Raw genomic sequence first — 17,607 nt, forward strand, 5'->3', positions numbered from 1 at the left:
CCACCTCTGCCAAACTGTGACAAGGCACCCCATACTCCGCACCACAGGGGTGTCAGAGAAGGCCATTTGGGAGTTGGTCCCTACCATGTGACAATGAGACCTCCTTCCGCTTGGTGTCAGTGAAGACCACATGGAAAGCTTAGATGTCCACCTGGCAGTAAGAAGGTGTACTTCCCCCTTCCTGGTGTAGGCTGGTGTCAGAAGAGGCCTAGTGGAGTCAGGCCTTTCACCACTGCCCAACAGTAAAAAGGCCCTCCCCTCCCCCTCAGTACAGGTGTACACTGAGGCACACCTGCCTTCCCAGCCAAGGAAAAGTCAGTGGAGGCCAGAACTCCCATCCCTGACAAGCAGTAATGAGGAATCTCCCACCAACTTGAGAGTCAACAGAGGCAGAGTGAGGAACTTGGACTTCTATCCCCTCTGGGCAGTAATGTGACAGAGCACTCCCCTCTTTCCCATGTTGGAGCAGTGCCAGAAGAAGCCAACTACATCAGAATGTGTAAATAAGATCCTGAGTCGCAGAACATAATATCCAAAATGTCCAGGTATCAAATAAAAATCACTCATCATAACAAGAACTCTCATAACACTCATCATAACAAGAAATATGTCAAACTGAATGAAAAAAGACAATCCACAGAAGCCAATACCAAGATGAGGAAGATGGTAAGATTATCTGATGAAGACTTTTTTTTTTTAGTGTTAAGTAATATTTACTGAACATATATTATGTGCTTAGCTAATGCTATAAACATATTATACATATTAACTCTACCCTTACCATAATTCTGTGAAGCAGTTACTGTCACTAATTACTGTTATTAATCCCATTTTACACATGTGAAAAGTGAGGTACATAGAGATTAAATTACAGATAAAAACCCCAGAGGTTGCCCGGATTCATAAAGTTATTGAGAGGTAGATCCTGGCTTAGAACCCTGATGGCACCCCTCCTGACATAATGTTTGAAGTGGCCATTATAAAAATGTCTCAAAGAGCAGTTATGCACATGCTTGAAACAAATAAACAAAAAGATAGGGAGTCTCAACAAAGAAAAAATACACCAAAAAGAAAAGACTTCAGAACTGAAAAAATATAAAAACTGAAACAAAAGACTCAACAGATGAGAACCACAGTAGAATGGAGAGGAAAGAGGGAAGAATCACTGAACTGGAAGACAGAACAATAGAAACTACCCAATCTGAACAACAGAGAGAAAAAACTGAAAACAAATAAACAAAGCCTTGGGGTCCTGTGGGACTACAACAAAAGACTTACCTTCCAGGACTTCCCCGGTGCAGTGGTTAAGAATCCGCCTCCCAAGGCAGGGGACGCAGGTTCAAGCCCTGGTCTGGGAAGATCCCACATGCTGTGGAGCAACTAAGCCCATGCACCACAACTACTGAGCCTGCGCTCTAGAGCCCACGCGCCTAAAGCCTGTGCTCCACAAGAGAAGCCACCGCAATGAGAAGCCTGTGCACCGCAACGAAGAACAGCCCTTGCTCACCACAACTACAGAAAGCCCGCATGCAGCAATGAAGACCCAACGCAGCCAAAAATTAATTTATTTATTTTTTTAAAAATAATAATTTTTTTAAAATCTTAAAAAAAAAAATTTATCTTCCATGTCATCTGAGTCCCAAAAAGAGAGAAGAAAGAGAGTAAGACTGAAAAAGTCCTCTAAGAAACAAAAACTTGTAACTTCTCAAGCTTGGCAAAACACACAAACTTACAGACTCCAGAAGCTAAGTGAATCCTACACAGCATAAGCCCAAAGCAATCCATACCAAGACAGTTCACAGTTAAACTTCTGAAAACTGAAGACAAAGAAAATGTAATGGAAACGGCGAGAGAGAAATGATGCTTTAACTATAGGGGAAAAACAAATCAAATGACAGATTTCTTGTCTGAAACAAAAGAGGGGTGAAGGAAGTGGCACTGAAGTCCACATCTGATCATGTGTTTCTATATCTGTTTTTCTCTTGTTCATGACTCTTGGCATGCCTGGAATCTGGAGATTGAATGTCAGGTATTGCATAACAAAAACTGTAGAGGCTGTGACTGATATTATCTTTTTCAATAGAAGATTTTCTTTAGTTTCTGGTAGGCAACAGGAGCTAATCCAATCAGAGATTAAGCTAATTTGAAGCCAATTTTCAATCATATTAAGACTTATCAACATGCACCCCAATGTTCATAGCAGCATTATTTACAATAGCCAAGATATGGAAGCAACCTCAGTGTCTATTAAGAGATAAATGAATAAAGAAGATATGGTATATGTGTACACACACACACACACACACACACACACACACACTCACACAATGGAATACTACTCAGCCATAAAAAAGAATGAAATTTTGCCATTTGCAGCAACATGGATGAACTTAGAGGGTATTATGTTAAGTGAAATGAGTCAGACACAGGAAGACAAATACTGTATGATAACACTTATATATGGAATCTAAAAAATAAAACAAACTCGTGAATATAACAAAAAAGAAGCAGACTCACACATATAGAGAACAGATTAGTGGTTACCAGTGGGGAGAGGGAAAGGGGAGGGGCAACACAGGGGTATGGAATTAAGAGGCACAACTATTATGTATAAAATAAGCTACAATGATATATTGTACAACACAGGGAATATAGCCAATATTTTATAATAACTATAAATGGAGTATAACCTTTAAAAATTATGAATCACTATATTGTACACCTGAGACGTAACATTATACATCAACTATACTTCAATTAAAAAAAAAAAAAAAAGACCTGGTCTCCTTCTCTGGTTCACCCTTACTGTTAGGATATAGTTATTTAGAGATCTCAACTGAAAGCCTCAGATATGTATCAAAACTTCTCTCTTTAGTACCATGAGACTGCTGAAAATTCTGCTTAGCTTCTCAACCTCTTAGTAGTCACCTTCACCTCAACTTTTCTGCCTATTGGCTTGTGCAGTTTACTAATCTGCAACAAATTCTGGTGGAAACATGGTTCAGGCTTTTGGTTCAATTCTCTGTGCTAACATTCTCTTCACCATCTTGGTCATTCAAGCTCTAGATGCCTTGGTAACCCTGAACTCCAACAGTCTCTCCACCCCTGTAAGATGACCAAAAGGTCTCCTCAGTTTCTGTTTCTTAGCAACCACTGTATGTTCAACTCTCCTGCCTCTTCGTGGTATCATCTACAAAGAGAAAACTCCCCGAGGGATTATTTATGTGCCTTTTCCCATTGATAAAATTCAAAATTCAAAAATAAAAACTCTTGGCAAGATAAGAACAGAAAATGAACTTCCCTACTTTGTTAAAACCTATCAGAAACCAATGGTAAACATTATACCTATGAATAAAGTAACAGATGCATTCTCATGTATGTTAAGAACAAGTTAATAATGTGCGAAATCACATGTACTATTCAACACAGTACTGGAAGGCTTACCCAATGCAATAAATTAAGGAAAAAAATATATTAATGCTAGAAAGGAAAAGACTCCCCAAAAGTCATTATTTACATATAACGTGAATACCTATCCTTATAAAACTCAAAGGGAATATAAAACTCATAAAGACAGATCTCTGTCCTTGTAGAAATTACATTCTAGATTTGGGGAGAAGGTAAGAAAGATAGGTAATAACAACAAACATACTAAATAGGTAAATTATCAAATCTGCTAGAAGGTGACAAATGCTGTGAAAATGTAAAGTAAAATAAAGGAGGGAAAGGGGAAATCAGAACTGGGAACAGACGGACTACAATTTTTTTTTAAAAATCAGAATCACTCCGTCCCAGAAGAAACAAAAATAAAAATTACCTAGGAATAAAGAATTCTGTGGAATATGAGTAAGGTCTTCTAGTAGAAAACTAAGTTTCCAAAAGAGCAAAACTTTCGAGTTTGAATGTAGAAACAGTCAATATACCTAATAAAAATAATTTTCCTCAAATTAATATATAAATCCAGATAATATCCTAGCAGAATTTTTCATGCCTCTTACGAAGTATATTAATAACGTAGAGAAAAGACATGTATATGCATATACATATATATTTAAATAACAAAGAGAATTATGAAAACAACAAACCAGTTTTATTTATCCTACCAGATATCAAAAGTAAAAAAAAAGGAAGAAAAAGAAAAAAAAAGTCAGAGGATAAAATACCTAAACATGAAAACTTAATCTCAAGTTATTGTTATTTAATGGGTATAAAGTTGCAGTTTGCAAGATGAAAAAGTTCTGGAGATCAGCTGCACAAGGTGAATGTACTTAATACTACTCAATTGTACACTTAAAAATGGTTAAGATGGCAATTTTTATGTTACGTGTTCTTTATAATTAAAAAAATGTAAGTGAATACTTTTATGCCTCTAGGCAAAGAAACCTTTCTCACATAAACTAAAAAGTACACATAAGTCATAAAGGAAAAGACTGATTGACCTGACTGGTATAATTTCTGTATACCAAAGGACAATATAAGCAAAATGAAAGACTAGTAACAACCTAAGAGAAAATATCTGGCATCATAAAAACAGGAAAAAAGAAAAAAAGGATGAGTAATCAAAAGACCTAAAGAAATTCTACAAATCAATAAGAAAAATGTTCAACAACCAACAGGATAAGAAACAAAGCATACTGTGAATAGGCAATTCCCGTTAGAAAAAATACAAATAACCCTAAAAAATAAAAAATAGGAAAAAAAAACCTTACTAGTAATTAGTGAATTAAATATTAAAGACTAAGAAGACATTTTCCAAAAAATTTGAAAGCTAGACGGTAACAGTTCACAAGTGTATGAAATGATACTCTCAAAAACCTAATGATAAAGGTATAGACTGAAACAACAGTTCTGGAAGACAATCTGGCAATATCTTCCAAATCAAAACTGCATGTATCGGGACTTCCCTGGCTGTCTAGTGGTTGGGACCTCGCCTTCCAGTGTAAGGGGTGCAGGTTTGATCCCTGGTTTGGGGGGCTAAGATCCTACATGCCTCGGGGCCAAAAATCCAAAACATAAAACAGAAGCAATATTGTAACAAATTCAATAAAGACTTTAAAAATGGTCCACATCAAAAAAAAATCTTAAAAAAAAATTGCATGTATCACCACCCTATATATGTGCCTCCTTATAGAAAATGACAACACTTTCTATAAAACAGTCTTAACAAAAAGAAATCAAACCTGAATCACATCAAGCCTCCACACCTAACTAAAAATTTACAGAAAATGCAGAGAACAAAAAACAAGTTAAACAATGCCATGGGATGCAATAAGCAAGAGCTAGAGTATGGAAAAAATGTGCAGGGCAAACCACCCAGTCTCTTCGATCAATACTGCAAAATTTAAAAAAGAGAGACAGGGAGGGAAGGATGGGAGGAAGGAGGGAGGGAGGAAGAAAGGAAGCTGGAGACAGAGAAAGAAAGGGGAATCAGGGAGATGGAGTGAAAGAAAGAGAGAAGGGATGGGAGAAAGAGAGGGAGGGAGAAAAAGAGGAAAAATAGTTTGAAAGACTTTTTTTTAAAGGTGTATCAACCAATCAAACTGTAAACCTCATCTGGATCCTAATTCAAACAAGTAAAAAAATATGGAAGAAAATGTTTCTGACATTAAAACAGTTTAAAATTTGAACACTGACTGAATATTTAATGATACTAAAGAATTATTGTTGGGCTTCCCTGGTGGCGCAGTGGTTAAGAATCCGCCTGCCAATGCAGGGGACACGGGTTCAAGCCCTGGTCTGGGAAGATCCCACATGCTGCTGAGCAACTAAGCCTGTGCGCCACAACTACTGAGCCTGCGCTCTAGAGCCCCTGCTCCACAACAAGCGATGCCACCACAATGAGAAGCCTGCACACCACATCGAAGAGTAGCCCCCACTCTCTACAACTAGAGAAAGCCCACGTGCAGCAAAGAAGATCCAACACAGCCAGTAAGTAAATAATTAAATAAATAAAAATTTAAAAAAAAGAATTATTGTTAATTTTCAAGTGTGATAATAGTGTTTTTCTCCAAAAAAAAAAAGACCTTATATTTTCCAGAAACACATGAAATATCTGCAGATCAAATGACACGATATCTCAATTTGTTTCAAAAATGTGAGAAGGGATAAAGTGAGAGTACAGATAAAACAAGATTGATCATGGGATGATAACTGTTGAAGGTGAGTAGAAGTTTACTCTTCTATTTTGTCTACTTGAAAATTTCCCTATAAAACATTTAAAGTGCATATACCATACGGTTCAGCAATTCCACTTCTTTTTATCTTAAAGGAACTATCATGCAGGTGCATGAGAAAGTACATACAGGACACTCCTGACTCCACTGTTTGTAGTTTTAAAAAATTATAAACAATCTGCAGTAAAAACCCTGAGGGCCCAAATAAAACTGGTACAGCTATCGTACAAAACACAATGCAGAAACTGAAAATAACAACAACAAAACACAGATCTAAACATGTTGGAGAGTGAAAAAATCATACTGCCAAAATATATAAATATACCCCTTACAAAAAATAATCCATACAATACTATATATTTCCTACAAATGTGTGTATATATGTATACTTACATATATAAATCAGTGTATATATGTAAGTACATAAATATAAATGGACTGAAAATATCTGAAAAGATAGACACCAAATAGACACCACGGAGAGAAGAGGAAAGAACCAGGACTGTAGAAATGCTCAAGATGGACTTTAGTTTCACCAATCTTTTTAGCATTTCAAAAAGGAGAATTACTTCTGTGGGTAAAACTTATGTTTAAAAAAAGAACATTAATTCACACTTTTGCTGTCTCTTTGCGAATCAATGAATCTTTTTTGACTTTTGTACAGAACCAGAACCAAGATATACCTCCTAGAAAATTAACTATAAAACATACCCTTCTCTAAATCAAGAACTTATAGACAAGAATGTAATCAATCTGGGAAAAAAATATTAGGTTCAACCACACAAAACTGCCAACATTCTAACATTTTTGCCTTCAAAAAATGGCAATTTCATGAGTTTGACATAATAGATTTTCGTATAGCAACACTAGCATTGCAGGAAATTCATTATATTTATATATACTCTACTCCCGAAAATTTGTATGAAAACTAAAATGTGTGAAAAGATAAAAGGGGGATACTATTAAGTTTTTCAAAAACATGTATGTCCCTAATTTCACCTAACCTGTTGCCAACAATATAATTACGTTTCCACATTTTCTTAAAAATCTGTTCTCTTACTTCACACACAATATTGGATTAATGTTCTTTAATCCAATAAGCGCTGACTGAAACCAAAGATTTGTAATTTTCATCTTGGTCTTAACTAATATTCAATTTATAAGCATACTTATCATTCTCAGCTGAATTTCTTTAATCTTCTACTCATTTTTACAAAATAAGAGCAAATATAATAATATACCAAGAACTGCATAAGTAATTTTTTTTAAGATGGTAACACTTGTGAATCCAAAATATTGGATAGACACAACTAGGCAAAATCATGTTAGTTGGTAACTGAGTCTCATTTATTCACATGAAAAGCAGAGTATAATGTACAAAAATATAGGTTGTATTAAAAAAGTCAAAAGGAGTGCTTGTAATTATAATTATTCTTATCATCACAAGATCCTAATACCAAAAATAGACTTCAGGAATTGGGTTTTACCAAAATTTGTGGGAAAGATGCAAGAAATGTCTTATTTTCTATTCTTCCTCTTAGATCTTCAGTCTATCTCCCATCAATGCATTCTCCACACTGAAGATCAAAGAGACTTCATAAACCTCTCTTTTAAAATGTCTTGATCAGGTCATTCCCCTGCTTAAAGTCCACTAAGTCCTACAAGGACTAAATGATGTGGTTACTCTCCATTCTTCAGTCGTACCATTTTTGCTATTTTTGCCATTGTTCTCTGTGTTCCAGGTATGTACTCTTTTTTCTTTTTACTTTAGCTTCACTTTTTAAAAATTACATTTTGTAAACTATCATACAATAAAAGAAATTTTTTTGCATGTACAGTTCTATGAGTTTTAGCAATACATATAGAGTCATGTAACCACCACCACAACCACAATACAGAAAGTTCCATTACCCCAACAGAAACTTCATCCAGTTGTCACAAGAATCAGTAATTTATTCCTGGGCTTCCCTGGTGGCGCAGTGGTTAAGAACCCACCTGCCACTGCAGGGGACATGGGTTCGAGCCCTGGTCCAGAAGATCCCACATGCCGCGGAGCAACTAAGCCCGTGCGCCACAACTACTGAGCCTGCGCTCTAGAGCCCGTGAGCCACAACTACTGAGCCTGCATGCCACAACTACTGAAGCCTGCATGCCTAGAGCCCGTGCTCCGCAACAACAGAAGCCACCACAATGAGAAACCCGCGCATTGCAACGAAGAGGAGCCCCCCCTCACCGCAACTAGAGAAAACCTGCGTGTAGCAACTAAGACCCAATGCAGCCAAAAATAAATAAAATAAATAAATTAAAAATAATAATAATAATTTATTCCTTTTTGTTGCTGAATAGTAATCTACTGTACGGATGTACCATCATTTATCTATTTACCCGTCAGAAAAACATCAGGTTGTTTCTAGTTCGGGGTGATTATGAATAGAACTGCTATGAACATTTGTGTAGAGATTTTTATGTGAAATTAAGTTTTTGTCCTCTAGAGTAAGTACCCAGAGGGTGGTTGCTGGGTTATATGGTACTGTATGTTTAACTCCATAAAAAAGTACCAAACTGTTTTCCAAAGTGTAAAAAAAAAATCATTAAGGTTAACACCACCACGCCACCAGTGATAATAACGTCGATACTGTACTCCGCGATATAATGTAAAGAAAGGGGTCCTTCACCTCGTGTAGTATTCTTCCCAAAACACTATAGCCTAAGTGTAATCATCGGAAAAACATCAGACAAACCCAACTGAGGGATATTCTACAAAATACCAGACCAGTACTATTCAAAAGTGTCAGCGCTATCAAAAAGAAGGAAAGACTAACAAATTTCACCCTGTACTACCTTTGTAACTTTTCTGCAAATTCCAAATTTTCTTTTTTTAAAAGAAATGATTTTGATTTTAAAAGAAAATGATTTTTAAAAGAAATGATGATTTTGAACATCTTTTCATGTATTTATTTATCAACCTTATATCCTCTTTGACGGAATGTCTATGTCTTTTGCCCATTTTTAAACTTAGCTATTTGTTTCTTTACTCTTGAGTTTTGAGAGTTCTTTATATATTCTTAACATAAGTCCTTTATTGGATACGTGATAGTCAAACATTTACTCCCACTTTGTAGCTTGTATTTTTATTTTCTTAACAGTGTCTTCCACAGAGCAAAAAGCTTTTAATTTCTATGAAGTCCAATTTATCAATTTTTTTCCTTTAGTGGATCATGCTTTTGGTGTCATATCTAAGTATTCTTTGCCTAACCTCAAGTCACAAATATTCTCCCTTATGCCTTCTTCCAAGAACTTTACAGTTTCACAGTTTACATTTAGATCTGTGATGCATTTTGAATTGATGGTTATATAAAGTGTGAAGTATAAATCAAGATTCCTTTTGCATATGAATGCAAAGCCAACACCAGTTACTAAAAAGGTCACTGTTTCTCTCCTGAATTGCTTTTGCAACTTTGTCAAAAATCAACTGGCCAAAGCTCTGTCCAGCCCCTTGGATCCATTTTCATTGCTTCCACCGTGAGGTCGCTCATCAGACCCCAGCAGCCAAAATGGTGAAGCAGATTAAGAGAAAGTATGCTTTTCAGGAGGCCTTGAACAATGCAGGAGAGAAACTCCTAGTAGTCGACTTCTCAGCCACATGGTGTGGGACTTGTGAAATGATCAAGCCTTTCTTTCATTCTCTCTCTGAAAAGTATTCCAACGTGGTGTTCCTCAAAGTAGATGTGGATGACTGTCAGGATGTTGCTTCAGAGTGTGAAGTCAAATGCATGGCAACCTTCCAGTTTTTTAAAAAGGAACAGAAAGTGGGTGAATTTTCTGGCACCAGTAAGGAAAACCTTGAAGCCACCATTAATGAATTAACCTCATCATGTTTTCTGAAGACATGACCAGTAAACAGCCATTGGCTGTTTAAAACTTGTAATTTTTTTATTTACAAAAAGGAAAGGTCAAGTATAAACACTATATACCTAACTGCCATCTGATAAGTGACAATAAAATATTAACTCTACCCTTTTAAAAAAAAACATCAACTGACGATATTTCTGTGGATCCTATTTCTGGACTGTCTACTCTGTTCCAATGATCTATGCATCTATCCCTTTGCCGATACCACACCATTTTTATTTCCGTACTGACATTCTTTTAGTACCTCCAATATGCTCCTTCGTTACTTCAAGAACTTCAGATATGCTGGTTCTGTCTTCCTGCACATTCTTCCGCTCTCACCTAGTAACTCCTAACTCATCTTTCAGAATTTTAGCTTAAATGTCACTTTCTCAGGAAAAACTCTGCATCATGAAAGTCAGAGAGGTTTCAGGAGAAAGCAGAAAAAAATCAAGATGCATCAGTCCAATAGGGCAGCAGTCCCCAACCTTTTTGGCACCAGGTACTGGTTTCGTGGAAGACAATTTTTCCACGGATGGTGGGGGGGATGGTTCAGGCGGTAATGCGAGTGACGGGGAGCAGCAGACGAAGCTTCCCTCACTAACCCACCCTGCCACTCACCTCCTGCTGTGCGGCCTCGTTTCTAACAGGCTGTGGACTGATACCAGTCCACAGCCCGGAGGTTGGGGACCCCTGAAATAGGGCATCCAGTTACCAACTCAGCAAGAGTCAGAGACTACCAATGACTTTAAGAAGTTATTAGGATTTCCTAAGCTTTGTCACACCTCTGTGTTTATTTCTGTCATGACCAGCACCCCTTCTCTACCTCTTACTCCTACCTTTCCCGTAAAGCTTAGCTGTAAAATCCTAAAAGCAAAAAAGGGAAAGTGTACTTATCATGCTGGCAAGTAAGGGGGAGCTGCCAATACGTCACTCCACTTCTGCCCTGGATAAGTGTTGGAGATAGAAAAGAGTCTCTAAGGAACAGAAGAAAGTGGATGAATTACCTAGGACCTAGACAAGGAGAAAACTAATCTAGGTTTAACAACAAAAAGGTACATCCCCCAACAAAAAAGCTAAGACAGTAATGTGGAAGACGCTGATCTTTGGATTAAGTAATTACAATTTAGAGAACTAGTTAGGAAAGGAAGGTTAAGACTTCTTTTAAAGAACCTCTTCCCTTAAAATGCCAAGTAGTTGACAGTAATGATTTCAAAATACTATAATCAGAAAAAAGAAAAGCAAAGTTAACTAGTATTTTCTGAGCATTGTTATATGCCAGGGACTGAGATGGATATTTTATGTATGTGTTCTCATGTAGTGTTTATAAAAAATCTGTGAAGTAGATATTATTATTTCTACTTTATAGAGAAAGAAATTGAGTTTATACAGCTAGATTAGTTCTATTTCCTCTTTGTTCTTATTCTCGTAACTTGTTTTTATAACTATATGCATGAAAAAATAAAGCAATATACAAAAAGATCTCAACTTAAATGAGAAAAGACAATTAACAGACACCAGTACTGAGATGACAAACATGTCTGAATTATCTAACGAGGATTTTAAAGCAGCTATCAGTAAAATGAACCAAAATGCAATTACAAACACTACTGAAACAAATGGGAAAACAGAAAGTCACAGCAAAGAAACAGAAGACATAGAGAAGAATCAATGGAAATTTTAGAACTGAAAAATACAATAGCCAAAATTAAATTCAACGGATGGTCTGAACAGCAGAATGTCGATAACAGAAGAAAGAGTCGATCTTAAAGAAAGTGAACTTAAAGATCGATCAATAGAAATCATCCAGTCTGAAAAAGAGAAAAAGAAAAAGAATAGATTGAAAAAAATAACGGAGCCTCAGGGACCTGTGGAACAATTACATAAGATCTAACATTCACATCATCAAAATCCCAGAAGAAGAGGAGAGAAAATGTGGGCTGAAAACTTATTTGAAGAAATAATGGATGACAGTTTTTCAAATTTGGTGAAAATCATAAACTAACAAATTCAAGAAGCTGAGCAAACTGCAAACAGGTTAAACCCAAAGAAATCCAAACATACACACATTATAATAAAGTTTCTCAAACTAAACACAAAGAAAAAAATCCTGTAAGCAGCCAGAGAAAAACAATGCATTACCTACAGGGGAATTTCTCATCAGAAAACCATGGAGGCCAGCTGTACCAATTCCAAAACAATGCATGAGTACTTCATTCCCTACTTTATTACAGTTATTCAATAAGTACAAAAAGGTACTTATGGAGGCCAGCTGTACCAATTCCAAAACAATGCATGAGTACTTCATTCCCTAATTTATTACAGTTATTCAATAAGTACAAAAAGGTTATTCACTATTGTTTCAGTTATTTACCCAGGAGGTTGAACTCTTTTCCTTACGTTTGTTTACTCTATGTAAACTCTATTTTGACCTAATGGACACGACTTTATCAATGTACTTACTGGAATCTTAGTGTTGTAAATATTTTTAAAATATTCACAGTTATTTTAGATAGGATTTAAGGTCAAATTTGTAAATATTTTCCATTTTGTTATTTTTCTTTTTAATTTTGTGCTGGTTTTTTCATATAGATGTACTTAATTTTTTAGTCAATTTTTGAGTCTTCTTATTTTGGGTTACTATTTGCATAGTTTCACTAGTTTTCCAGTTTTTAAAAAGTTAACCATACATTTGCATACAGACAGGTTCAACACTAATTTTTCTAACTGCTACCTGATCACCTCAAAAATTAATGAAATAATTCTATCACTTGATAGACTTTATGCTTGCTATTGTATACTGAATTCCTAAATCATATTTTCTCAATTCTAAAAATGCTTTTCTTAAAATAATATTTTTAGGTTTCTGAAACTAGGAGAAGTATCAGAATTAATGTCCAAAAAAGGTACCAGCAGTTAAGCAAAAGAGTAAGTTGTGATGTATGTAACTGCTTGCCCATGTGTAAACCTATGGGAAATACCTTCCCATAGAAGGTATCTGTTTATCCAAATATCACCACAGCTGAATTTACTGCACAGATAAACTCACAAGCCTTTGAATTTTAAGTTAAATCTGAAAGCCTAACTGTCGCTTGAAAATGTTTTCAGAAAGCACTGAAATAAAAAGCTATTGTGATGCAAAAATTGTCTGTTGCGAGAGGAGCAAGAGCAATTAAAGGCAGTAGAAATTACCCAGTCCCTCAAAATAGATCACAGAATTAGCAGAGCTGGGAGACACTGGTGTGACCAATTTACATTTTACAAAGTACTATTACCCAAGGGCTGGATATCTGTCAAAAGTTTCCAGCTGACTCAAAAAAGAAGTTATTTAATCACAGTTTATAGAAAAACTGAAACCATGAATTTAGCCAACAAAGAAAAGCAGTTAAATTCCAAACATTTCCCATATGACTCAAAACTATACTGACAATCATAATGTATAGAAAAGCAGCAACAGGTGAGGAAAATCAGTATGTCAGTATGAAAAAGGATTAGACACCTCTTGCATTACGATTCCAAAGAAGATGGTATAGAAACTGTATGGATAAATGTATGCTTCTGTCAATTAATTTCTAAGAAGGATGTGAAAAATAAATTTAATGTTTCTTCTTTCTTTAAAGTATATTCAATCAATAGTATATATCACAATTAATAGTCTTAGAATTGAGAAAATGCACTGTGTGTATATATGTGTGAATATATTTGTCTATGTCTATTCAGTCACTTATTTGCTCATTCATTTCTGGGTAAAGGAAAGCAAGAACAGAGAAGCAGGAACAAAACTAAAGATAATAATGAATAAAGATCAAACCCTTCCAAGATCCTAAAGGTTACTGTGATGCAGAAAAACACATGATGAAGTGAATACAACCCAGTGAAAAATGACAACCAGATAGATAACTTACTAGCAAATAACATAGCCAAAAAAACCCTGATAAAATTAAAGGTAATAGCAAATTGAAACAGCTGAGAAAAAGTAAGTAAAAATAGGTCTTAATTCAGTTGAAAATAAGAGTATTAAGAACTTATTAAAACTATGTAGTACCTAACCAAGATTCAGAATACCATAATTCTTGATCAACCACCCTACCACTGCAGTAGGTTCCAGAGAATGAAAGTGAGAAGGGATGTACCAAAATTGCCTGTTTATTATTATCAAAGGGTTTGGACCATAGGCAACTAGGGACTCCTCTGCCTCAGTTACAGTTAAGCCTAACACCTGAAACACTGAGAACAAGCCAAATGATTTCCTGGCTTCTTTTATTTAGGTCCACATCTTAACCCACAGAAAAGAAGGAAAAGATAATCGAGTACTTCTACGAACAGCCATGATGGAGTAACAGGGATCTGATTAATCCTTCTGGTTATACAACCAAACTGGATAAAATAAACAACAGCTTTCAGCTATTGGACAACAGTCAAAGCAGGAGTGGGATCCCTGAGAAAAGGGGAAAAAAATTAGGTGAGACCTTCAACTGCCTCACTTTACACCCCTGAAGCAGTTTCCAGGTAGAGAGGGAGGACTTCAACAGAGCCTGGCAGTCTCAGAGAGTTGAGACAGACTGACAATGTTCAGGGAAGCCAAAGCAGCCAGAATCTGGTTAAAGCGTACCAGAGAGAAGGGACCTGCAGACACAGAGCTCTGGAAATCTGTAGAGGTCTCCCCTCAAGTCTTTGACAGGTCATCTGCGAGAGGAAACTACCTAACGTTGGGGAAAGGACCAATGAAAAACAAATAGGTCAAAGAAGTCCCAAAACTCATACAAGGGTAGAGATAATTTGTATTCCCACCAAGTAGAGTGAAAAGACCTCATAATGATAGGGATAGAATAGGATAGTTATACAGGTAGTTGTAGAAGTCCCACTAAGGGACTATAGATAGAGAGGGAAACCTAGGAAACTTTGGGAGACCACTGTTAAGTTAATGATCGTTCAAGAAAGCTATTGGAACGTCGTGGAATGAAGCAGCCTTGCTTAACTATAAAGCCATAAATAAAAGCACAAGATATGCCCCAGGCCATTAGGTGGAAGAAAAATGTCACCACCCTTCTACTGACTTGAATAAGTGCTATGATAATCCTAGTTTGACCTCATAGGGTGAGACACTCTCCTGAATGATACGAAGAAGGAACTAGTGATGTAAGCCCCATGTCTACTCAAAGAAGGCAGTCTTTTCCCCTCCCCCTTTCCTTTGACTATAAAATTGTAGCCCACTTAATCCTCAGGGCAGAGCTCCCTTGCCTGCCTGCTTGCATCTCTTACAAGCGTCCTATATTAATAAATCTACTTCTTGCCTATCACTTTGCCTCTCGCGGAATTCCTTCAGCGCTAAGACATAAGGAACGTGAGTCTCAGTAAGTCCAGACACCAGGTGAGTGACTCTAATTAAAAGACCGTGGGTTGGAGTCCCAAACAGAGTTTTGGCCTGGTTCAAGTCCTGGCCGCATGCATTCAAATCCCTGCTGCATGTGTTCAAGTCCCAGTCTGAGTTACACGGTTTTAATAATACATGAAACATTAAGTAAAGTCCTCAAAAAGTAGCAACTCTAAATTAGCTCAAGGAAATAAGGATGCCCAGGACCCACCCTACCAAAGCTTCCTCAAAACAAAGTGAATCGCAAAAGAACATCAAAGTGATTTCAAAAAGTTTAACTGCATGCCAAATTTAGACCAACATTACTTGAAGGAATACAACAAAATCCAACACCCGGCAACATAAAATTCACAATGACATCCAATGAAAATTTACAAGGCATATAAACTAAAAGGAAAATATGACCTACAACCAAGAGACTAACAGATCAATAAAAACAGACACAGAACTAACAGATAGACGGAACTAAGCGGACAAAGTTATTAAAAGAACTACTATATATATGCTCAACATGCTCAAGAAGGCAGAGAAAGACATGGCGATGTTTAGGTGAGAAGGGCAAGATTTTTTTCAAGCCCAAATGAAATTTCTAGAAATAAAAAACACAAGATCTGAAATGAAAAATACACTGGATGGGATTAATAGCAGATTGGACAATTAATCTGAAAACACACAATAGAAAATATCCAAAATGAAGCACAAAAAGAAAAAACAGAAAGGGAGAAAGGGAGGAAGGAAGGAACGAGGGAGGGAGGGAGAAAGGAAAAGAAGGGGAACACCAATAATTTGTAGCAATACATCAAACTAATATACATGTAATTGGGGTCTAAAAGCTAGAGGGAAGAAGGTGATAGAAAAAAATATGTAGAGAAATAATAGGCAAATGTTTTTCAAGCCATAAACCCACAGAACAAAGAGGCTCAACAGAATACAGGAAAGATAAACAAAGAAAACCACACTTAGAAATATCATAATCAAACTGTTGAAAACCACTGATTAAGAAAAAATGTTAAAAGTTGACAGAGGTAAGGAAAAAGACTCATTATGTACAGAAAAAGACTTCTCATTGGAAACTATGCAAATAAGAAGTCAGTGTAGTGACACTGCTAAGTACTAGAAGAAAAAAAGTCAACTTAAAATTCTATATCCAGGGTTTCCCTGGTGGCGCAGTGGACAGGAATCCACCTGCCAATGCAGGGGACACGGGTTCAAGCCCTGTTCCAGGAAGATCCCACATGCCACAGAGCAACTAAGCCCGTGCTCCACAACTGCTGAGCCTGCGCTCTAGAGCCCGAGAGCCACAACTACTGCAGCCCGCACCGCTGGAGCCCCTGCTCCGCAACAAGAGAAGCCACCGCAATGAGAAACCCATGCACCACAATGAAGAGTGGCCCCCGCTCACTGCAACTAGAGAAAGCCCATGTGCAGCAACAAAGACCCAACTCAGCATAAATAAATAAATAAATAATTCTATATCCAGTTAAAATATACTTCCAAATGACTATGGAAATGTTTTTAGACAAAGGCTGAGAAAAACCCATTATAAGGCATGCACCTTTTTTTTTTTTTTTTTTTTTTTTTTTTTTTTTTTTTGGGGTTCGCGGGCCTCTTTCTGCTGTGGCCTCTCCCGTTGCGGAGCACAGGCTCCGGACACGCAGGCTCAGCGGCCATGGCTCACGGGCCCAGCCCCTCCAAGGCATGTGATATCCTCCCGGACCGGGGCACGAACCCGCGTTCCCTGCATCGGCAGACGGACTCTCAACCACTGCGCCACCAGGGAAGCCCCTGCACACCTTTTTAAAGAAATGTTCTTTAGGCAGAAGGAAAAGAATATCAGATCAAAATTTGGATCTACATGAATATCAGATCAAAATGTGCATCTACACAAAGGAATGAGGAGTACTAGTAACACTAGTAAATATATTAATAGATATAAAAGACATCTTTGGGGCTTCCCAGGTGGCGCAGTGGTTGAGAGTCCACCTGCCGATGCAGGGCACGCGGGTTCGTGCCCCAGTCCGGGAAGATCCCACATGCCGCGGAGCGGCTGGGCCCGTGAGCCATGGCCGCTGAGCCTGCGCGTCCGGAGCCTGTGCTCTGCAACGGGAGAGGCCACAACAGCAAGAAGCCCGTGTACCGCAAAAAAAAAAAAAAAAGACATCTTTGTCT

At 37.1% G+C, this 17,607-nt stretch overlaps 1 protein-coding gene and 1 pseudogene across 6 annotated transcripts in view; one reads left to right on the top strand and one right to left on the bottom strand.

The window, feature by feature from the left end:
- The window catches only part of NCOA1 (nuclear receptor coactivator 1), a 366,502-nt gene that overhangs the window by 169,493 nt on the left and 179,402 nt on the right, over positions 1-17,607 (bottom strand). The gene's annotated exons all lie outside the window — the stretch shown is intronic.
- LOC113623987 (thioredoxin pseudogene) lies at positions 9,713-10,185 on the top strand (annotated as a pseudogene).

The sequence above is a fragment of the Aethalodelphis obliquidens genome, unplaced genomic scaffold (assembly GCF_003676395.1).
Source record: "Aethalodelphis obliquidens isolate GAN/ISIS:26980383/991018 unplaced genomic scaffold, ASM367639v1 scaffold12, whole genome shotgun sequence".
NCBI classification, from domain to species: domain Eukaryota; kingdom Metazoa; phylum Chordata; class Mammalia; order Artiodactyla; family Delphinidae; genus Aethalodelphis; species Aethalodelphis obliquidens.